Below are 22,907 nucleotides of genomic sequence, written 5' to 3'. Positions count from 1 at the left end.
TTCTTCAAGGGTGTGTTATTCCATTAGACTGAGGTGGAACAAACAGCTTCACTTGGAAATTTTGACATACACTTTTACATAGTCACACAGAGCAGATACCAGGAGAGAAGTTGTGTGAGTACAGACACCCAAGGTAGGCTGGTTATAGTTGTCAGTGAGCAGAAAGCCAAGAGTAAATTATGCCTTTTTTCAAAATACATAGTTCCCGGAGAGCTGCTGCTTTATTATAGCGCCAAATAACTTCATGCAATTGCCTAGAAATGAGTAGGGGTGATTTTTACTCTGTAATTTCTTTAGAAGTTTCAAAGAGACACTAGATAATTGTCTTTACCGATTCCTTGACCCTCTTCCTTTTTGTAGCCTCATGGGGATGAGTGGGATTGCAGTCAACAAAGTGTCCAACCAGGATGAAGGAAGGTGACACCTGCATATATACAGCTAAAGGTAAGGGGTAGACATGGCAAAAGCCACTTCACAGAAGTCTTCCTGGGCAGTTAGCTTTTTTGCATGGGTTTGGGGTATTCCCCTTTTTAATCAGTCCTGACACAGTAGTAAGATATCTATTAGAATACCCACTCATTTATGGGGAAGAGATGTAATCACTGTGCCTTATTCTTGTCCATATCTGATCTAACATATGCAAGTCCGCAGAAGCACGGGCACCTCTATGTGTTTTTCACAGCAGGCCTCCAGATAGGAGCTGTCTGGAAATGGACTTAGGAAGAAGGGGTGTCACCTGACTCTGTTCCTGTCTGACCTCATCCTGCCTGAACCACCCCACGCTTCCAGAGTGAGAAGGACCCTCTGTCCAGGGCTTAGAGTGTGTCCTGTCTCCTTGCTCCCCACCAGGTAACCTTGGGACTCTGCTCACACTTGACTTGGTCCTAAATCTGGCCTTGGACTGACCTGTGCGAGTGCCCACGTCTGAATGTTTCCTCACTGGCAAAGGCTGGGGTGCATCCAGCCCTGTATCTGCTCTGGATCTTGTCCCTGAGGGCTCAAGCGGTCCCCAGTGGTCACAGTGTAGGTGGGGATTGTGTTGGTTCCCATGCCTTGCTAGGAGGATTACAAGTGAACTCATTCCTTTGGGTCAGGAAGGCAGGTAAAGGGGACCCAAGTTAGGCCAGATACAGGGTGGTGGGGCAGATCCTACTCCACATGGGCAAGTGGGTGCTATCTGCCATGTTGGAGCCAGATTGGATAGTGGTTGGCGTTTTTTCCTCAGCCAAGGGCGGAGGGAGTGGACCTGGGGGAAGGGCAGGCAGGCATTTGTGGTGCAACAGTGCCATCCAGAGGAACTAGTTTGGCGCTCCCGCAAAGCCAGGCCTGGGGTTTCGTGGGGAGGAGTGGCTTGGGAGTGTAGTCAGGGTCCAGCAGGGACAGGGCACCAGACCCAGGACAGATCAGAGCTCTCTGGAGGCCTGGGGGAAGGGTGACCCGTTGTGGGTGCAGCATGTACCAGGGCCAGGTCGCAGGCCGAGGTAGACATCTAGCCGCCTGGCGAGCCTGTACAGGAAGTCCCATCTGGGGAGCCTGGTGGCGGCCATGTCTGGGTAGGACTATGAGAAGCCTGCACTGGGGGGGCTACAGTTTAGGGCTGTTTGTATGTATCCTTCTGATTCTTTGCCTTTTTGCCATACTGACTCCAAGTTGTGAGTGCATTCTTACAGAGGCCTCTCCTTAGCTTTGGAAGATTCATTTCCAAAGGAGAAATTGTCGGAGTATCTGCAGACTTCTCTTTAATAGGCTGGTTTGCCCAAAATCCCAAGAACATGAAGGCAATGCCCAAAAATATTCCTTGTTTTCTGGTTTGCTCTGCATGTCCTGGTCTCTTACCTGAGGTTGCCCAGGTACGTGTAATCAAGAATGCCCAGTGACCCTGTGTAAATGCACTACCCTTGGGTTCAGTGAGAGTCTCTGGCTCCTTTCCACACATTTTTTCCATTCTGCTTTATCCCAGCCCCCTTCCTCTGGGTATTTCCAAGATTCATCCCCATGAACCAGCCCTGCCAAAGCCAGAAACAATGTGCATAGTTCTGGGCACAGAGGACTAACTCGTACACCTTTACTACCTGTGGCCTGCTACTGGACAACCATTGTTGTAGGTCGTGCTATATGCCAGTTCCCACCTGCCTGCAGCTGTGCTACCTGTTCAGTGCTAGGCAACGGTTTGGAAAGAAGCCTCAAGGCCCAGCACTATACTCCTTTTCTTTCTTACCTACTGGATGGTTTCTAGAGTCTCCTGAGCAAGAATTCAGGAAGGTCATGAGTGTGAATTACCGGGGCACAAGGAATGGTCTCAAGTGTGCAAAGCCTTTCAGGACAATTGACCTTTCTCTCCACCAATCCACTCTTCAGGATATGAACCTACAGGATCTGATCATGCCCCAACCCACAGCTGTGAGTGTGGCCGTCTCTGTGTGCTCCATTGGCCTGGGCCATCGCTCTGGGACAGCCGGACTCACAGAAGATAGACCTCCTCATGTGTGAAGGCATGTGCCTTTCATGAGGGGATCAACTGGCTCCTATCAGTGGAGGGGAGGGATCAGGGCAACACTGGAATGTCCCCCAACTATAGTCTATGAGCAATGCGGACCCAGGTCACCCAACTGCAGGGTATGAGGGCCGACTTAGCCTGTGGATGCCCAGTGGGTGCCGCCACGCTCTGTACAACAGGAGATCCTGCACAGGTTGGCATGGTGTGTGGTCTGTGACCCAGAGTTTCTTTGACAGGAGCGAGAGGAAATCATCCAAAAATGAACTGCCATGCACCTGTGCAACCTTTTCTTGCTTTGTTTTAGTACCCAGTACTCAGGGAATTGATCCTGTCTACAAGAGAGTGTCCCTGAATTTGTGGCTGTGTTACCGAAAACTCAGCACTTGTCCATGAGGCAGAATCAGAACAAGGACAGGTCTTTCCAGTGATCAGGAAAGAGATTCATTTTCTTGTGAACAAAGGGAGGAAAAAAGGCAGGCTATCATCTCAAAATCCACATGTTCCAAAATATAAGCAGAAACACAGAGCTTTTAATGGATGGTTTTCATTCACACCTAGTGGGTGTGGTGCACACTGTCTGGGGTACGCACACGCCTAATGCTCTGATTTGGGCCGGGCAAAGGCAATATATGTAATCTAAACATTTAAACCCCTGTAGTATGCTAAAAAAAAAAAAAAAAAACAAACCAAAAAAAAAACCCAGAATCACTTTCTCTGCTTCAGGCAATTACTATAGTTAAGTATGCTAATCCTCCCATCTCTGCCAAAGACAAAGCCTTGATACTTGCCATGACCCCACCTGGGAGGGATAGCACCAGGTGGCAGTTATTACTTTTAGCAAAACACTTAATCTGCCAAGCTACAGTTCCTAAAAAGAGTGGTGGAAAGCTTTAAAGACACATAAAACCCTGTTTTTTTTGTTTCCTGGCCAAACCCTGTTACTTATTCACCACTCTCAAATTTACCTTTCCATACCTATGGGAGTAGGTTCCACTACTCTATTACAGGTGCTGGCCCCTCTTTCCATAGCTGGGCCTAGGTTTTCCAGATGTACCCTTAGGTCCCGATTTCCCAGTGGCCCCCACTGCCAGGAAAGTGTCCCTCTTAATGCCCCAGTGTTGCCCCTGTACCAGCAGGAAAGATCCCACAACAAATCCCCTATGGTAGTTACACCTTCAGGTTCCCAAACATGGCAGATGCCAAGGACTGGACTACAGGGACTCTTGAGCCTGGCAGCCAGGGACTCATGGTTTCCCAGCCTGACTCCTTTCCTTTCTCATTAAACTTGGTGTCACCCAGTGGGGTCCACAAGTGCAGCCCCAGAACTTGCCGATTTCCCCAAACTTATGCTTCCTTCTCTCAGAGGCCTCCCCTCCGTGTACAAACAGACTAGCTGGAAGCCATACTCAAAAAGATTCCGCTTGGTGGCACTGTCGCTCCAGAAATGCCCACGTTTTATCCTCCCAGGCCTCTCCCTCCACCCTTTATAGGTGAAAAAACACCAAAGAATGCTCAAAAGGGATTCAAGCCCTAAGAGTGGGGTTTATTCTTTGTAGGTATTCAGGTAAAAGGTGTGTCTTTTTTTCAGGCTCTAGGTGTGGAATATAAATGTCTGTGTGAAAATGTTCATCCGAAGGTGTAGATGTATCGATTTATCCATCAATACATCATCTCCTCATAAGGTTTGAGCCAGAATTTACTATATTTGAAGTAGCCAGTTTTCTGGTCACACCTGTGGGTATTATATTGTTTCTCCTGAGTAGGTGGGTTGTTCCTAAGGAAATATTGACTCATTGCCTGAAATGGGCTGAGTATCTGGATTTCCCCTCTTAAGCTGCAGTCATTACCTGCATTCTGTTCTCAGGGAGCCAGGGCTACTAGCCCCAAGGAGCCAACCAAGCCAAGCACAGTCCAGGAGCAAATTGCTTTAGGAACAGTCCAGAGAAAGAGTAGCAGTAGGGCACTGTGGGAGCAGCAAGAATTGACAGGGGCCATGTGAGGGGACAAGACTCTAAGGATGTAGCCCTGGGTCACCCTCAGTGACTCAGGTAGTCACTCCCAATTTAGTAGCCCAGATTGGAGTTCCAAGGCTCAGGAGGGGAACCTCGTGGTTCCACACATGTCGGAGACCTCAGAAAGGGTCTTTGGTTCTGCAGCCCCTCGTTGCAAACTCTACATGGAAGTGTGGCTGTGCTGTTCACTCACCCCACACATTCATGCATGCAAACATTCATGCATGCATACACACACAAACTGTCTTCCCAAAATATGTGTACATTTTTCCCTTTTCCTTTTCGATATTCATTGTCCAGTGACAACCTTGGGAATACCACTGTGGATAGAGATTTCTCCCAGTTAAAGAGACAGCCCATTCTATTGTGTGATGTACAATCCCAAATTGTGTTTGTCTTCTACTCCTCTTACCATCCCTCCCTAAAGTGAGAAGTAGATCCCAATTTTCTCCTGTGTGTTTGCATCTTGTGTCTCAGGCAGATGAGTGTACATGTGGAAGTTTGTCTGCTTTCAGCCTTCTCTCTGACCCCACCAGGCTGATATGGAATAAAACACACATTCCTTGGCCTTTGTACATGTGTGCAGAGTCAACATCCAGCCAGATCCTTTCCATTTCCCCTGTAACAACTAATGGGGGTGATACCAGCAGGGTCATTTGTTTACCGTGTCTCTTCATTTTGGACACTTGGTTTCAGTTTTCCTCATTCCTATCTTCTTTTCTTTAAGAGGTCTGACCTTGTGTCTGGGTATTAAGTCCCAGTTCTGACAGGGTGAGGATGTGTGACTGACAGGTACATGGAGTAGTGTCTCTGTCCACCCTGAAACCAGCTGCTGAGTACATTGAGATACACAAGACTCCAAGAATGATTTGCCTTCATCCCTACTAAGTCATTGTGGTGGATATGTGTGCAGCCAGACTGCAGATACCTGCTTCCCGTTCCTTTTCTAGCCAGATGAGCTACCAGTCCATCTAGGGTGCATTACTCCATTGATATGAGGTTAGGAAAAAGCCTCAGTTGGAGATTTTGACATATACTTCTCTGTAGGCACACAGTACAAATACCAGGAGAGAAGTTGTCTGAGTCCAGACGCCCAAGGTAGGCTGGTTGTAGTTGTCAATGAACAGAAAGCTAAGGGTAAAGTCTCCCTTATTTCAAAATATACAGTTCCGGAAGAGCTGCTGCTTTATTATAGCCCCCAATGACTTCATGCAATTGCCTCGAAATGAGTAGGTTGACTTTTACTCTGTAATTTCTGTAGAAGTCAAAGATGACCCTACAGAATTTTCTGTACCGATTCTATGTCCCCCTTCTTTTTTGTAGCATCAAGGGGATGAGTAGCATTGGAGTCAGCACAGTGTCCAACCAGGATGAAGGACAGGGCCACCTGAAGATACAGAACTAAAGGTAAGGGGAGACATGGCCCACGGCCAGTTCAGAGAAGTCATCCCGGACATTTTGAGTTTTTGCGTGTGTTTGGGGTATTCCCCTTTTTAATCAGTCCTGACACAGTAACAGATATCTATTAGAATACGCACCCATTTCTGGGGAATTAAATGTAAAAACTCTGCCTCCTCCTTTTCCTTGTCCATGTCTGGACTAACATATGCAAGTCTGCAGAAGCACATACACCTCTATGTGTTCTTCAAAGCAGGCCTCCAGGTACGAACTCTCTGGACATGGATCTGGGCTCCGGGTGAGGAGAATTGGTGTCTTAGGGGTGGCACCTGGCTCTGTTCCTGTCTGACCTAGCCATGCCTGTACCACCATGGGCTGCCATAGTGAGAAGGGCCCTCTGTCCAGGACTTAGAATGTGTCTTGCCTCGTTGCTCCCTGCAGATAACTCTGGGACACTAGTCACCTTTGTCCTGGTCATCAAACTGGCCTTGGACTGACCTGTGAGAGCACCCACGACAAAATGTCTCCTGGCCAGCAGGGGCTGGGATTGGTACCAGCCCTGTGCCCAGTGTGGATCTTGGCCCTCACATAGCACCCAGTGTCATGGCATAGGTTGGCATTGGGTAGGTTCCAGTGCGTTGCTAGGGAGACTTCAGGTGGACTCTTCTCTTTTGGTCAGGAAGGCAGGTGAAGGGGACCCTAGTGAGGCCAGGCTCAGGGCTGTGGGACAACTCCTTCTCCACATGGGTGAGAGAGTGCTGTTCGCCATGTTGGAGCCAGATTGGACAGTGGTTGGCGTTTTTTCCTCAGCCAAGGGCGGAGGGAGTGGACCTGGGGAAGAGCAGGCAGGCATTTTTGTTGCAACAGTGCCATCCAGAGGAAACTGTTTTGCGCTCCCCCGAAGCCAGGCCTGGTATTTCCTGAGGAGGAGTGGCTTGGGAGTGCAGTGGGGGTCCAGCAGGGACAGGGGACGGTACCCAGAACAGATTAGAACTCTCTGGGGGCCTTGGGTGGCCCGTGGCGTGTCAGGCTATGGATGCACCAGGGCCAGGTGGCAGGCCGAGGTGGACAGCCAGCCACCTGGCGGACTTGTACAGGAAGTCCCGGCTGCTGAGCCTGGTGGCGGCCATGTCTTGGCGTTACTAGCAGGAGCCTGCACCAGGGATCCAGGACTCTGGGCTGGAAGCTCAGGACCCAGGGCTGTGGGCAGCTTCCCTAGTGCCCCTCCCCTTAGGAGCAAGGATCGGTACAGCCTAGATGGCTCCATGTTTACAATGTACCCCAGTGAAGAACCATTGGTCTCCTAGTGATCTTCAGCCATTGGCCACTGTGGTAGCCCGAGCTGAGATGTTCCTTTCTCTTTGTTAGAAGACAGATTTGCCAGGCATGGTGGCACTCCACCAGGCTCACACTCAGATTGTCACTAGAGTACACCTCGGCTCCCATTTTCTGTTATGTCTATTTCCAAAATCACTGGGCAGTTGCCTTGGAACCAGGCCACTCACCCCTGTCAGTATTTTATGCCTCCGACCCTCCCTCATTTGTGTGCTCTGAGCATACCAGGACCTTCTCTCTGACATCAGGAGTGGAAAAATGGCTGCGGTGACAAACTTTTTGGACAAAGGGGACTCTAAGTTTCCACTGGCCAAGAGGGACGTACCTAAACAATCTGAAGCGCAGGAAGCCAAGTGCCTGCAGAAGGTCAAAGTATTGGCTTTGGTCCAGGGAAAGACTGCTGTGTGGCAGAAGGGACAGGCAGGGCAGGCTCAGGTGCCATGGAAAATGGTGGTGGGCCCTGGCGCCTTCACCCTTGCATTTAACTCCACATCCTTACATGGCCCCATGGGCAGCATCAGGCTCAGTGGGACTTGGATTGCAGGGGTAGAGCTAGGAGTGTATGTCCCTTTACAAGATGCCATCTAGAAAGGCAGAGGCTCTGGCCATTGTCTTGTGTTTTCTTCTCCTTCCTAGAACTTGAATAACCAGTTTTTCATGGAAGAAAGGTGCTTTTCCAAGCAGGGTTTGCTAAACCCCACTTTGTGTAATTCAAGAGTGGGAAGGGACCCAGGAGACCCTCCTGGGGTCACAAGTGGGATGTCTTTCTCAAGGGAGGGAGAGAATGCAGGCAGAGTGAAGTGTTGGGCCTCCAAGGCCTGACTTTTTGGGAGAAGGGTGTATATTGGAGTGAGGACTTGCCACCAAGTTCTGAGCCCCATGTGTGGGATTTCCACCAATTTTATTAGGTTAGGGTGGTCTAAGGAGTGGGGTCTCGGTGGTGTATGCACTATGTAAGCATGACTGCGGAAGCCAGGTGATAGGTTAGTATTAGGTAATTAGAATCTCCCTTATCAGTCTCTGTGTGCTCCATTAGCCCACTCAGTGCTCTGGGAAACTCAGACTCAGAGAACATACTCCTCCATATGTGTCACCTGGGGTATATTTCCGGGGTGAGTTCCCAGGTGATCCCACTGGAGGCCCGGGAATAGGGGATGTTTGCAATGTTCCCCAACTGTAATGCATGAGCTATACAGACCCGTGTCCCCCAGCTCCTGAGAACGGAGGCCACGTTGACTTGTGGATTCCCAGTGGATGCCACCATGCTCTGTGCAGTGGGAGAAGATGCATAGCATGCCATCCTGTGGGGCCTGTGATGCAGACTTTCTCTGACAGGAAGGAAAGGAATCAATCAGAACTTGAGGGGACCATGCACTTCTTATTTTCTTCTAGTATCCAGTAATCAGGACATTTATCCTTTCTACAAGAGACTGCCCATGACATTCTGGTGCTGGCTCCTCTTCTTTACTCGGCTGGGCCCAAGTTTTCCAGATGGACCATTAGGTCCGGATTTCCCAGTCACCCCGACTGTCAGGAAAGTGTCCCTCTTAATGCCCCAATGTTGTCCCTCTACCAGCAGGAAAGATCCGGAGGCAAATCCCCTGTGGTAGTTTCAGCTCAAAGTTCCCAAACATGGCGGCCGCCGAGGACTGGACTGCAGGGACTCCTGACCTGGCAGGCCTGATAGTCAAGGGCTCCTTGGTAGCCAAGCCTGACTCCTCTCTCTCTCATTAATCCTGGCGTCACCCAGTGGGGTCCGCAGGTGCAGCCCCAGAATTCCCCCATTTCCCCAAACTTACCCTTCCACCTCTCTGAGGCCTTCCCTCAGTGTACACAGAGACTAGCTGGAAGTTATACATAAAAAGTTTCCGCTTGGGGGCACTGTTGCTCCAGAAATGCCCCCTGTTTGGCCTGCCAGGCCTCTCCCTCCACCTTTTGTAGGTGAAAAAACGCCAAAGAATGTTCAAAATGGATTCAAGCCCTAAGAGTAGGGTTTATGCTTTTCAGGTGTTGAGAAAAAGGTGGGTCTTTGTTTCAGGCTCTAGTTATGGAATATAAATGTCTGTGTGAAAATGTTCATCGAAAGTGTGAACTAAAATAAAATTTTAAGGCTCATCCCCCACCGACTGACCCAATGGACCCCCTGGTGGTCAAAGGAATATCCTAAAACTAAGTTTTCTGCCAAGAGGAAAGAAGTCAGACATGCCTCTTTATGCCCCACTTCCGTCTTGGAAACAGCCTTTGTGACCCATTGACTGGACTAAGGGTTTGCAAGAGAAACCTGCAGGTCCCCAATTTACACAACAAATCTGTGTCCAGTGGCTTACCTCTGATAACAATTCCTTATGTTAAAACATTCTAAGCCTTTAGAGAAAGCTTCAAGTCTTTAACCAATTACAAGCCAAAGAATCTTTAAACCCACCTATAACCTGTAAGCCACCCCCCCTTTCAAGAAGTCCCACCTTTTTGGGCCAAGCCAATGTATGCCTCCCACGTATTGATTGATGACTTTACCTGTAACACTGCCTCCCTGAAATGTATAAAACCAAACTGTAACCCAACCACAGGGAGTCTACTTGCTCAAGGCTTCTTGGGAGTACCTGTGGTCATGGTCCTCAAATTTGGGTAAAAATAAACCTCTTTAAAATTATATTACAGAGTTTGGCTTTTTTTCCATCCACAATTTTGGTGTAGATGGCAGGATCTCAGAGAAGACTCAGGACCACCAGGCACTTGCATGGCCCTTTTATGCCCTTGGACTTCCAAGCTTCTCCTTTGGCGAAACTGGTAAGTCTTCCTGCCTGGACCTCCCGTTTTTTGGTTGATGGTCTTGGTTTATTCTGAGCTGGTTCTTTTCCTAGTAATTGTTCTTTGGGATTCTAACTTAGATTTGGAGGTGTATTCTAAAGGGTCTTCTCTATTGTCTTTTTATCCTAAAATTAATCTCAATTGGCTTTTCTGTGCAGTTTTAAAAGAGGAAACTGAACCGTTCTTGTTTTGGGAAAAATGAGAGACTGAGTTCCTCAGCTCCAAAGAGAAGGGGCATCTTGCTCCTCCCAACCTTGGCCACTCTGGGTTACTGGGGCCCTGAGTGGGAGTTACCTGGGGCGATTCCCTGAGGCCCGAGTGGCCCTACAGGGAACCCCCTAACAAATTAATTTTAAATAGGCTCCTCTAGGAAAGGCATATAAGAGCTGATTACTGGGCGTTTTGAGCCCTCTGGGAGGTACTAAACGCCCAAGAGAGAAACGGAAACATTGAGGAGCCCCACCCACAATCAGCACACTCTGATCCAAGACACCAAACCGTATATTACAGTTTGGTTGCTTCTTTTAAAGAAAAATTGGAAATCCCTTAAAAATGAGGAAGGACAAGGAGAATGACCCCCATTGGGCACCCCAGTTGGTTTATGACGCCTCTACTTGCAAGTGTTTTTGTAAATAAAAAGATTCAAAGGCATGCCAGGTTTTTTAGGGCTCCAGCTGGTTATAGCTCTTGTGCTCACGTTTTTACGAAAGGGCAAATTACATCAAGAAAAATTCAGAGCTGAAATGGTCAATATTTACAATTGAAAGGCTACTTGGAGAGCTTATAGCCAAAATGCAAGCATTGAAAACTCATTTTGAACTGAAGAATTAAAAAGAAGTAAAGGTTTTTAAAAATCAAACTGCCATGGAAACGGCTTTACTCAAAACTTTGATCCACAGGCCTGATTAGGTTACCTATCAGGGCAACTAAAGTTTGCCATGTGAAGTTCCAGTCTCATCAGAAGAAATTTAGATCCAGCTGTCTTTTACAGACTGGTGAGTTTGCGTTACCATTTCATGGCTAGAGTTCTAGCATAAAAATCTATTAAAATGTTGTGTGCATGTATGTGTGTGAGAGAGTGTATGTTTGGATATGTTTTGTGTCTGTCCATGTATTACATGTTAGTGCTTACTTGGCTCCGGAGTGGCTTAAAAATAAGGGAGCACTCATAAAATTAAACCCAAATGCTTCTCGTGAATTTAGTAATCTTTGGTAAATAAGCTGGGTTATTATTAAAAAATAAAAAGGTTATTATTAAAGTAATAGTAAAAATGCTTTCAAATTATCAGCATACATTTGTTTTTGCCTGGGTTTTACTGGACATTTTTATGTTCTTGAGGTGTCAAGATTTGATATAAAGGTTATAAAAATATAAACTTAGCCAAAGACAAAATAATGTGTGATTTTTGGTAAGTAAAGTAAATTTAATATTTGGTCTAACGATAATCACTAAATCTGAATTCCAACAAAAATACCTATGTGTTTAACTTTAAGATAAAAATGCAAATGTGCCTAAGTATCAGCAAATTAGAATAAATAAAATACCAAGTAAACAAAAACAAAAAATAAACTTTATTTATTTATTTTTTTGAGACAGAGTCTCACTTTATTTTATTGCCCAGGCTAGAGTGAGTGTCATGGCGTCAGCCTAGCTCACAACAACCTCAAACTCCTGGGCTCAAGCAATCCTGCTGCCTCAGCCTCCCAAGTAGCTGGGACTACAGGCATGCACCACCATGCCCGGCTAATTTTTTCTATATATATTAATTGGCCAATTAATTTCTTTCTATTTATAATAGAGACTGGGTCTCACTCTTGCTCAGGCTGGTTTGGAACTCCTGACCTTGAGCAATCCGCCCACCTTGGCCTCCCAGAGTGCTAGGATTACAAGCCTGAGCCACCAGGCCTGGCCACAAAAAATGAACTTAATGGTCGAAGGTTTATAAAAACATTTTGGTTTTGGTCTTTTAATCCTAACTATAGATATAGTTTACTTCCACCAATTCAATGCCTGTAGAGAGGTACACAAAAGTTGTCTCTAACTCATTATCATTTAATATTAACAATACTGTTAGAGATTCAAAGTTGTCCTAAAAGTCTTAGTTAGAAAAACTTAAATTGAAATCTTTAGTTTTCCCTTAGTCTTGTCCCTTTTTGTCCTACTCTTTACAAGCTAGCCAGTTATGTGTACATTATGTACTATAACAATGTTTTTGTCTAAGAAAAAATTTCTAAATTAATAATTTTTATATAGTAATTTATTTTAATATAAAAAGTAAATGATGGTTAAAATCCACGAGAATCTCAAAGCAGTCTTATTCTTTACAAATATTGCATGTACTAAAGTTCACACCCCAAAAAATTGTTTTGAAACTTTTTAGATTGTTTTTTAAAACAGCTTAATCTTGATCCTCATGTAAAAAGCATGTTACCACTTTGTATCATTGTTTGAGGTGCTAAGGATTGGTGCTAAAAGTTTTTTTTCCCCTCAGTCTACAGTCAGGTGATCTATGTTGATGGGATTCAAAAAACTAACTTAAAGTCTTCAGAATCAAAATGTTCTGACCTTGCCTGCCTCTTGTACCAATTCTTCCCTGAAGCTAGCCATAAGACCTAAAATTATTCTATGTAAAATGGCCAAAATGTAATTATCTGACCTACTTTGATTTTACTTTGTTTTACTATAAAACCCCATATCAGAAAGGGCCTTGCCCTACACCCAGAAAGAAAAAAATGCACACTCAAGAGGCCAAGCAGAATCTAAATATAAAAAGCCTTGCTGGTTCCGCCACTAAGCCTGTTAAAATTAGCTCGTACCCTTTTTGTCCAATCATATTTCTACACAGCTGTCCATCTTTAAACATAAAAAAATAGACAATTTCCCCTGCATCTTTGAGTATTCATTCTAAAGGTGCCCATGTATAAGTTTAATTCTTTCTCCTGTTAATCCTATTAATCTTAGTAGATTTTCAGCAAGCCTTTATGGGAACAGTGACCTTTGTTCCCAAACTTTGGGGGCCAGAGACACTTTAAGCCCTGTGATGTTTTGGAAAGAGCTCATTAACTAATACCTTTAAACAAGATATTCTAAAGTGACTACTATGTTTATAAAATTTAAAAGTAATGTTATATTTGTTTAAAATAAGACTTGGGGGGGAGGGGGGAAAAGGCATTTATTGAAACCTTAAAATCTGTACCCCCATCATATGCCGAAATAAAAAAAAAAGAAGTCTTATTAAAATACTTATTTATTTTTTCTTGGTAAGATTTATAAGTTTATATTTTGAGCCCTGTTCTATGTTATATGTATCTAATTTACAGTGTATAAAAATGATTAACAAAAAGTAACTTAAACTAATAGCTGAAATCTAAGTAAACTGCTAAGATAAATAAATAAATAAGATAAATTAGGTAAATATAAATCAAATAAATACAAATAAAGTTTTCATGTAATTTAAAATCTTAAAGTCATTATGTTAAGTTAAAAAAAGATAATCATAAAATATCTGGGTCATTTATAAGATATAATACTAAAACATTAATACTTAAACATAAGTTTAAGCTTATACCTTGATATCTTATCTTTATATTCAAAAATACTAATAAGATTGGTGACTAATAGTTCAAAGTTACTTTAACTTCCTAGGTTTTTTCTAAGTGTTGACATTATGATTAGTATATGTAATTAAAACTTCTAGATAAAAACAAAAAGAATTCTATATAAAAATTTTTAATAAGCCGGGCGCGGTGGCTCACGCCTGTAATCCTAGCTCTCTGGGAGGCTGAGGCGGGCGGATTGCTCAAGGTCAGGAGTTCGAAACCAGCCTGAGCAAGAGTGAGACCCCGTCTCTACTATAAATAGAAAGAAATTAATTGGCCAACTAATATATATACAAAAAATTAGCCGGGCATGGTGGCGCATGCCTGTAGTCCCAGCTACTTGGGAGGCTGAGGCAGCAGGATTGCTTGAGCCAGGAGTTTGAGGTTGCTGTGAGCTAGGCTGACGCCATGGCACTCACTCTAGCCTGGGCAACAAAGCGAGACTCTGTCTCAAAAAAAAAAAAAAAAAAAAAAAATTTTTAATAAAAATGTTATAAGCCATAAGTATTAGTTTTGTTAAAAGACAATTTTGTTTAATTTATTGATTTTTAAAACTACTTATTCAATATATAAATGATCATTAAAAAATAAGTAGATATAAAAGTTAAAGGTTATAAGGTTCATAAAAGTCTTAACTTACAGTCAAATTGGTTAAAATTAGATGGATTTGTTTATAAGATTTTATCATTAACTTTATCATTAACACATTAATACAATAAAATTTGGTTTTCTCTTTTAAACTAAATTGTCATATAATTAATAGAAATAACAAAAGATTTTTATCCACTTATTAATAAACCACACAAAAAACAAGAGATTCAGCCTCCTTATTAACTTATACTTCAGTCTGTCTATTAGGTCTTATACTTGTTTAAAAAACTGAGTCTCTTTTCAAAGATTTAAGATTTTTCTGTTTAAAAAATATATATATATTTAAAATATCAGTTTGGCTATAATTTTATAATAACCTACAATCTTGCTTCATGGAGACAAGTGTCTTATGATAAACAATTCATGACTTCCTACTTTTTAAGCTTTCACTAAAGTTTAAAGTTACTAAAAATAAAAATTCTAGTCAATGCATGTAATTCTCTAAGTATACCAAAAAATAAAATTATCTAATAAAAAATTATAAAATAAAATGTATTCTTAATAAAATATATAAAACCTTGTCTAATTCAGAGGTTATTTAAAGGTTAAATCAAAAAAATTTTTTTAAAAGAAAAACAAAATTCCACTCGTAAATAAAAAAATGATGTAAAAAGACAGTAAATACAAAAATATATTTTTGGTAAAAAAAAGGTTAAACAAAGACAATAATATAAAAAAAGACCTTGCATAAAATTTTTGTCCTAAAGTGACTGGTTATTTAAAAATATATATTAAGACAAAACAAAAGGTTTTAAGATATATTTTGTAGATAGTATATGGTATGTGCAGGTTGGGATAAAGTTTTATTAAATTTTGGCTAAAACAAAACTTTCTGTCAATAAAATGACATGTTGTACTCATTTTGATTCTGTAACATGTTTCGTTTTTAATTGAAATTATCACTACAAAAGGTTTTTCTTTAATTTTGGTTACTGACTTAGAAAAAGAAAAGATGTTATACTTTATCAGATAATCCCTGTACTCTCTTTATTACGTTTGACTAAAAAACTAAACTTTAAAAGGGTTAAGTTCACCTATATAACTTTATCACCTTTAAAGTCTTTTAATGACTACCTCTCTTGGTTAAATAAATGACCCTTATTTTATAGTGGTTTGTGATTATATATAAACAGATGTTTTAAGTCTTTGATATTTGACAACCTTTCCAAAACTTAACTTCTAGATCCAGCCTTTTGACCTTAAACTAGCTTTTTATATATTAGGGCCACTAAAAGTCTAAAACAAACATCAGATTTATTTAATATGTCAAAACCATACAAAAAACATGGTCAAATATAAAATGGTGTTTAACTTTCTTTGAGCTGTGCTTATTATGTGATTAATATATATTCCAATATTATAAAATATTGACATCTTTTGTATGTGTTATCAGTAATAATTATGGTTATAAAATTGCTATATGTCACAAAATAACCAATTTGGTTTGTCAATTTTCTCTAACCATGGCTGGTCCAAGTTTTATCATCCTTTAAAAATTATTTTACTTTGATTCATCTCAAAAAGTAGTTCTTTCTGGCTGACGTTGTGTATGCGTTAAACTCCCAGTTCTGACAGGGAGAGGATGTGTGATTGAGAGGTACATGGAGTAGTGTCTCTGTCCACCCTGAAACCAGCTCCTGAGTACATTGGGACATAACCAGCCCCGAGAAGGATTTGCTGTCATCCCTAGAAAGTCCGTGCGGTTTATCTCTGTGCAGCCAGATTATAGATACCTGCTTCCCGTTCCTTTTCTTTTCTTTTCTCTTCTCTTCTCTTCTCTCCTCTCCTCTCCTCTCCTCTCCTCTCCTCTCCTCTCCTCTCCTCTCCTCTCCTCTCCTCTCCTCTCCTCTCCCCTCCCCTCCCCTCCCCTCCCCTCCCCTCCCCTCCCCTCCCCTCCCCTCCCCTCCCCTCCCCTCCCCTCCCCTCCCCTCCTCCCCTCCCCCCCTCCCCTCCCCTCCCCTCCCCTCCCCTCCCCTCCCCTTTTCTTTTTTTTTTTTTTGGAGACAGAGTCTCGCTTTGTTGTCCAGGCTAGAGTGAGTGCCATGGCGTCAGCCTAGCTCACAGCAACCTCAAACTCCTGGGCTCCAGTGATCCTTCTGCCTCAGCCTCCCGGGTAGCTGGGACTACAGGCATGCGCCACCATGCCCGGCTAATTTTTTATATATATATCAGTTGGCCAATTAATTTCTTTCTATTTATAGTAGAGACGGGGTCTCGCTCTTGCTCAGGCTGGTTTTGAACTCCTGACATTGAGCAATCCGCCCGCCTCGGCCTCCCAAGAGCTAGGATTACAGGCGTGAGCCACAGCGCCCGGCCTCCCGTTCCTTTTCTAGCCACATTAGCTACAGGTCCTTCGAGGGTATGTTATTCGATTAATATGACGTGCTCCTAGGAAACAGCCTCAGTTGGATATTTTGACATATACTTCTCCATAGTCACACAGTACAGATACCAGCAGAGAAGTCGTGTGAGGATAGACGCCCAAGGTAGGCTGGTTATAGTTGTCAATGAACACAAAGCCAAGGATAAATTCTACCTTTTTTCAACATACATCGTTCCAGGAGAGCTGCTTCTTTATTACAGCCCCAAATGACTTCATGCAATTGCCTAGAAATGAGTAGGGTTGATTTTTACTCTGTAATTTCTGTTGAAGTCAAAGATGACCCTACAGAATTGTCTTTACCAATTCCATGTCCCCCTTCTTTTTTGTAGCCTCATGGGGATGAGTGGGATTGCAGTCAACACAGAGTCCAATCAGGATGAAAGAAAGACGGTGCCACCTGCAGATACAGAGCTAAAGGTAAGGGGGAGACATGAAAGATCGCCACTTCAGAGAATTCTTCCCGGGAAATTTGCATTTTTGCATGGGTTTGGGGTATTCCCCTTTTTAATCAGTCCTGACACAATAATAGTTAACATATGTCTTACAATACGCAACCATTTATGGGGAAGAAAATGTAATCAATTCTGCCTTGTCCTTGTCCACATCTGGCCTAACATATGCCAGTCTGCAAAAGCACACACACCTCTATGTGCTTTGCACGTTAGGCGTCCAGGTAATAGCTATCTGGGGATGGACATAGGGCTGGCAAAAGGAGAATTGTCAGAGTGTCTCCTGGCTAGCAGGTGCTGGGGTTGGGACCAGCCCTGTGCCCAGTGTGGATCTTGGCCCTCACATAGCACACAGTGGTCACGGCTTAGATCGGCATTGGGTAGGTTCCACTGCATTGCTAGGGGGACTGCAGGTGGACTCTTCCCTTTTGGTCAGGAAGGCAGGTGAAGGGGACCCTAGTGAGGCCAGGCTCAGGGCAGTGGGACAGCTCCTCCTCCACATGGGCGAGAGGGTGCTATCCGCCATGTTGGAGCCAGATTGGACAGTGGTTGGCGTTTTTTCCTCAGCCAAGGGCGGAGGGAGTGGACCTGGGGGAAGGGCAGGCGGGCATTTGTGGTGCAACAGTGCCATCCAGAGGAAACTGTTTGGCGCTCCCGCAAAGCCAGGCCTGGGGTTTCCTGGGGAGGAGTGGCTTGGGAGTGCAGTTGGGGTCCAGCAGGGACAAGGGACAGATCCCCAGACAGATCAGAGTTCTCTGGAGGCCTCAGGGAAGACCGTGGCGGGTCGGGCAGTAAAAGCACCAGGGACAGGTGGCAAGCCAAGGTGGACAGCCAGCTGCCTGGCGTACCTATACAGGAAATGCCAGCTGAGGAGCCTGGTGGCGGCCAATCTGGGCAGGACTAGCAGTAGCCTTTTTTGAAGAGCCAGTCCTCAACGCTATGGGCAAATTGTCTTTTGTCCCTCTGACTGTTGTCATACTCATGCCAAGGTGTCACCTAGTGCATTCTTCCAGAAGACTATTCTTACCGTTGCAACTCTCATTGCACAGGGAGCAATTCCCTGAGCCTCTGCAGACATCTTCCTCATTTTCCTTGTGTAAAATTCACAAGAGCCTGAAGGTAATGACCAAGAACATCCCTTGTTCCCTGGTTTTGTCTATATCTCTTGGTCTCAACCTTATGCTTGCTGAGGGAGTTTGCAATCAACAAAGTCTGGTGACCCTGTGTAAATGTTATCACTGTTGACTTCAGTCACAGTCTGCCCCTTCTTTCCACATTTTTTCTACCTGTTGTTCTCTCCACAGTCCCCTTCCTTCTTGAATTTCTTAGATTCACCCCCATCAGTAAGACCAGCCAAGGACTGAAATGATATGAAATACTCCTGGGCACACAGGGCTTTCCATGGACCTTTATGACCTATTGCCTGCTACTGGAGAACCACTGTCGTGGTCATACTCTGTGCCAGTTCCCACCTGCCTGTATCTGTGCTACCTGTTCAACGCTAGCCCAAGGATACAGTAGGCCCAGGGCTGCACTCCTTTTCTTTCGTACCTACTCGATCGTTTCTAAAAGTTATTGCTGGGGCTCCAGTACTTCGCACTCATGAGTTTCCTGAATTCATGCTCAGGGCATCCATATGCGCTGAGCCTTTGGGACAACTGACCTATTTCTCTGTTGATGAACTGGTCAGGGTAAGGACCTAGAGGATGTGATCACACCCCCACCAAAAACTGAGTGTGTCGGTCTTGTTACAGCAAGGGTTACAGTGGGTGGTTGCAAGGACAAACCAAGCAGCACACGGAGACTGGAGAACCATGGTTTATTCGCCAGCAGGCTCAGAGGGGACTTGCCACCAAATCTCAGCCTCATCTACCGAGTTTCTTCCACTTTCATTAAGTTAGGGTGGTCCGTGGGGTGGGGTCTCAGGTGACTGATGCAATAGGTAAGCATGAATGCAGATGCCAGGTAATATGTTGGTATGAGGTTGATGAGGGTCTTCCTTATCAGTGTCCGTGTGCTTCTTTACCCGGAGCAGTGCTCTGGGAAAGCCAGACCCAGAGAACATACTCCTCCATATGTGTGACCCCAGGTATATTTCCGGGGGCAAGTTCCCAAATCATACCACTTGAGGCCAGGGAACAGGGGACGTTTGGAATGTTCCCCAACTGTAATGCATGAGCAATACAGACCCGTGACTCCCATCTCCAGAGAAGGGAGGCCACGTTGACTTGTGGATCCCCAGTGGATGCCGCCATGCTCTGTGCAGTGGGAGAAGATGCATAGCATGCCATCCTGTGGGGCCTGTGACGCAGACTTTCTCTGACAGGAACGAAAGGAATCAACCAGAACTTGGGAGGCCGTGCACCATGTTACCATTTCTTCTTTTGTTCTAGTATCCAGTAATCAGGATATTAATCCTTTCTACAAGAGACTACCCATGACATTCTGGTGCTGGCTCCTCCTCTTTACTGGGCTGGGCCTAGGTTTTCCAGATGGACCCTTAGGTCCGGAATTCCCAGTGGCCTTGACTACCAGGAAAGTGTCACTCTTAATGCCCCAATGTTGCCCCAGCACTAGCAGGAAAGATCCAGAGGCAAATCCCTTGTGGTAGTTTCAGTTCCATGTTGCCAAACATGGCGGCTGCTGAGGACAGGACTCCAGAGACTCCCAGAGCCTGGCAGGCCTGGCAGCCAATGGCTCCTTGGTAGCCCAACTTGACTCCCTCTCTCTCTCATTAAACCAGGAGTCACCCTGTGGGGTCCGCAGGTGCAGCCCCAGAATTTGCCCATTTCCGAAAACTTATGCTTCCTCCTCTCAGAGGCCTCCCCTCAGTGTACACAGAGACTAGCTGGAAGCTAGTCTCAAATAGAATCCGCTTGGGGGCACTGTCGCTCCAGAAATGCCAACAATTTGGCCTCCCAGCCCTCTCCCTCCACCCTTTATAAGTGAAAAAACGTGAAATAATGCTCAAAAGGAATTCAAGCCCTAAGAGTGGGGTTTATTCTTTTCAGGTGTTGAGGGAAAAGGTCTGTCTCTTTCTGAGGCTCTAGTTATGGAATATAAATGTCTGTGTGAAAATGTTCATCCAAAAGTGTAGATGTACTGATTTATCCATCGATATATCATTCCTTCATAAACTTTGAGCCAGAATTTACTATAATGAGGTAGTCAGTTTTCTGGTCACACCTGTGGGTATTATAAGGTTCTTCTTAAGTAGGCGGGTTGCTCCTAAGGGAATATTGACTCATAGCCTGACATGCGCTGAGTATCTGGATTTCCCCTCTTAAGCTGCAGTCATTACCTGCATTCTGTCATTTGGGAGTCAGGGCTACTAGCCCCTAGGAGCCAACCAAGGGAAGCACATTCCAGGAGTAAACTGCCTTAAGAGCAGTCTAGAGAAGGATTAGCAGTAGGGCACTGTGAGAGCAGCAGGAATTGACAGGGGTCATGTGAGGGGACAAGACTCTAAGGATGTAGCCCTGAGTCACCTACAGGGACTCAGGTAGTCACTCACCATTGAGTAGCCCAGATTGGGGTTCCAAGGCTCATGAGGGAAATCCAGTGGTTCTACACATGTAGGTGACCTCAGAAAGGGCCTTTTGTTCTGCAGCCCCTCGTGGCAAACTCTATATTGAAGTGTGGCTGTGCTGTCCGCTCACACCACACATTCATTCATGCATTCATTCATGCATTCATTCATGCATGCATAGACACTCAAACCCTCTTCCCTAAATAAGTATATATTTTTCCCTTTCCCTATTCGATATTCTTTCTCCCATGACAACCTTGATAATACCACGTGGGATAGAAATTTCTCCCATTTAAAGATGCAGCCCATTCCATTATGTGATGCCCAATCCCTAATTATGCCTTTGTTTTCTACTCCTCTTATCATCCTTCCCTAAAGTCAGAAGTAGATGTCAATTTTCTCTTGGGTGTGTGTTTGTATGTCGTGTCTTGTGCATATGAATGAAAATGTGGAAGTTTGTTTGCATTTGACCTTCTCTCTGACCCCACCAGGGTGATATGGAATAAAACACATGTGCCTTTTGGCCTTTGCATTTGTGTGCAGAGTCAACATTCAGCCAGATCCTTTCCATTTCTCTGTAACAAGTGCCTGCGGTGATAGTGGCAGGATTATTTGTTTGTCGTGTCTCTTCATTTTGGACTATTGGTTTTTGTTTTCCTCCTTATCATCTACTTTTCTTTGAAAGAGATCTGCCCTTGTGTCTGGGTTAAGTCTCTGTTCTGACGGGGTGAGGATGTGTGACTGACAGGTAAGTGGAGTACTCTCTGTGTCCACCCTGAAACCAGCTGCTGAGTACATTGAGACGCAGCCCCCGCACCCCCACCTAAGAATGATTTGCCCTCATCCCTTGAAAGTCAGTGTGGTGGATCTGTGTGCAGCCAGACTGCAGATACCTGCTTCCTGTTCCTTCTCTAGCCAGGTGAGCTAACGGTCCTTCATGGGTCTGTTACTCCATTAATATGAGGTGGAGGAAACAGCCTCAGTTGCATATTTTGACATATACTTCTCCATAGTCACACAGTACAGATACCAGCAGAGAAGTCGTGTGAGGATAGATGCCCAAGGTAGGCTGGTTGTAGTTGTCAATGAACAGAAAGCCAAGGGTAAACTCATCATTTTGCACCAGCTTATAGGGGGAAAATAGTGTGAACTCCAATAAACACATGAATGGTTATTTCCTGGAGCAGGAAGCGCTTTGGGGTCTTGGGAATTCCCAGTCTTATGTGTCCTGGTTTTGCCCTTTCTAAACACTGTCCTTTTTGAAAGTTCAAATATATCCACATTCTGTTGAAACCTTGAAGCTTTAAAAATTTAGATTCTTGTCATTGTGTTAAGTTCATGGTACTCTTGCCTCCCAAAAAGCAGTCTCTAAGTCACATACCTATTTGGGGCATTTTATATCTCAGCCACTGGGAGCTGTGAAAGGAAGAATCAATGCTTTTCTCAAGCAAATGGGTTCCTTGATGTATTTTGACTCTCCTTCCCTCCATCCATGCCTGCTCCTGCTGCTTTAACCCCTTTTACAGATTAGAATACTCTAGAATTGATGATCTTGGGTGGTAAATAAAGGTGGATAAATAGGGACTGTTAAATTGGGAGCCTTTTCTTATAACCACGATTGGGTTTTGTTTTCCACCCCCAAATTTCTATCTCTCCACTGAAATCCCACACCAGTGCTTGGATTTATAATGTGGCCTAGAGTGTGTGTGTGTATGTGTGTGTGATTTGTTTTGTTTTGTTTTTTTAAGCTTCCCTTAAGAGAATAAATGGTAATGGAGAGTACTGTTAACAAGGTCAAGGTCCTGGTTTCTCTTGCAGCACAGTAGCTAAACTTGCCTGCTTCTATGTGCAACTTTGTAGAGGTCAGCTGGGTAGATGGTATCCTTCCCTATCATGGGCAATATAATATTAGTACCTGCAGAAATGACACCTTGGTCTCTTGTTTGCAAGCCCCTTTCCCATCAGTCCTAGGTTAGACTGTGTCCAGCCATGCAGAGGTGTGGGTTTTATGTGTGCTGCAGCAGTGGCCATAAGGAGTAATTTACCAAGTGGACAAAAGGTACACCAAGTGAATTAGCTTTACATAATTGACATGAATTGGCTAGTAGCTAGGAAGTGGGTTTTTAAAAGAGATACCCAAATTTGAAAGGGTTTTTTTTTTTAAAGAAACCATTGGTTGTAGATAATGAAAAGCTAGGATTTGCCCTCTTCATGTCTACTCTCCTTCCAAATAGTTGTATCCAAA

General features: G+C 44.3%; 1 pseudogene; it reads left to right on the top strand.

Annotated features, from left to right (window-relative positions):
• Window positions 1-22,907, top strand: part of LOC105862849 (tubulin polyglutamylase complex subunit 2 pseudogene) — a 153,699-nt pseudogene that overhangs the window by 25,194 nt on the left and 105,598 nt on the right.

Source organism: Microcebus murinus, chromosome X (genome assembly GCF_040939455.1).
Source record: "Microcebus murinus isolate Inina chromosome X, M.murinus_Inina_mat1.0, whole genome shotgun sequence".
Classification (NCBI taxonomy): Eukaryota; Metazoa; Chordata; class Mammalia; order Primates; family Cheirogaleidae; genus Microcebus; species Microcebus murinus.
Note: the sequence above shows the minus strand (reverse complement) of the source record. Positions and strands in the feature narration are given on the sequence as shown.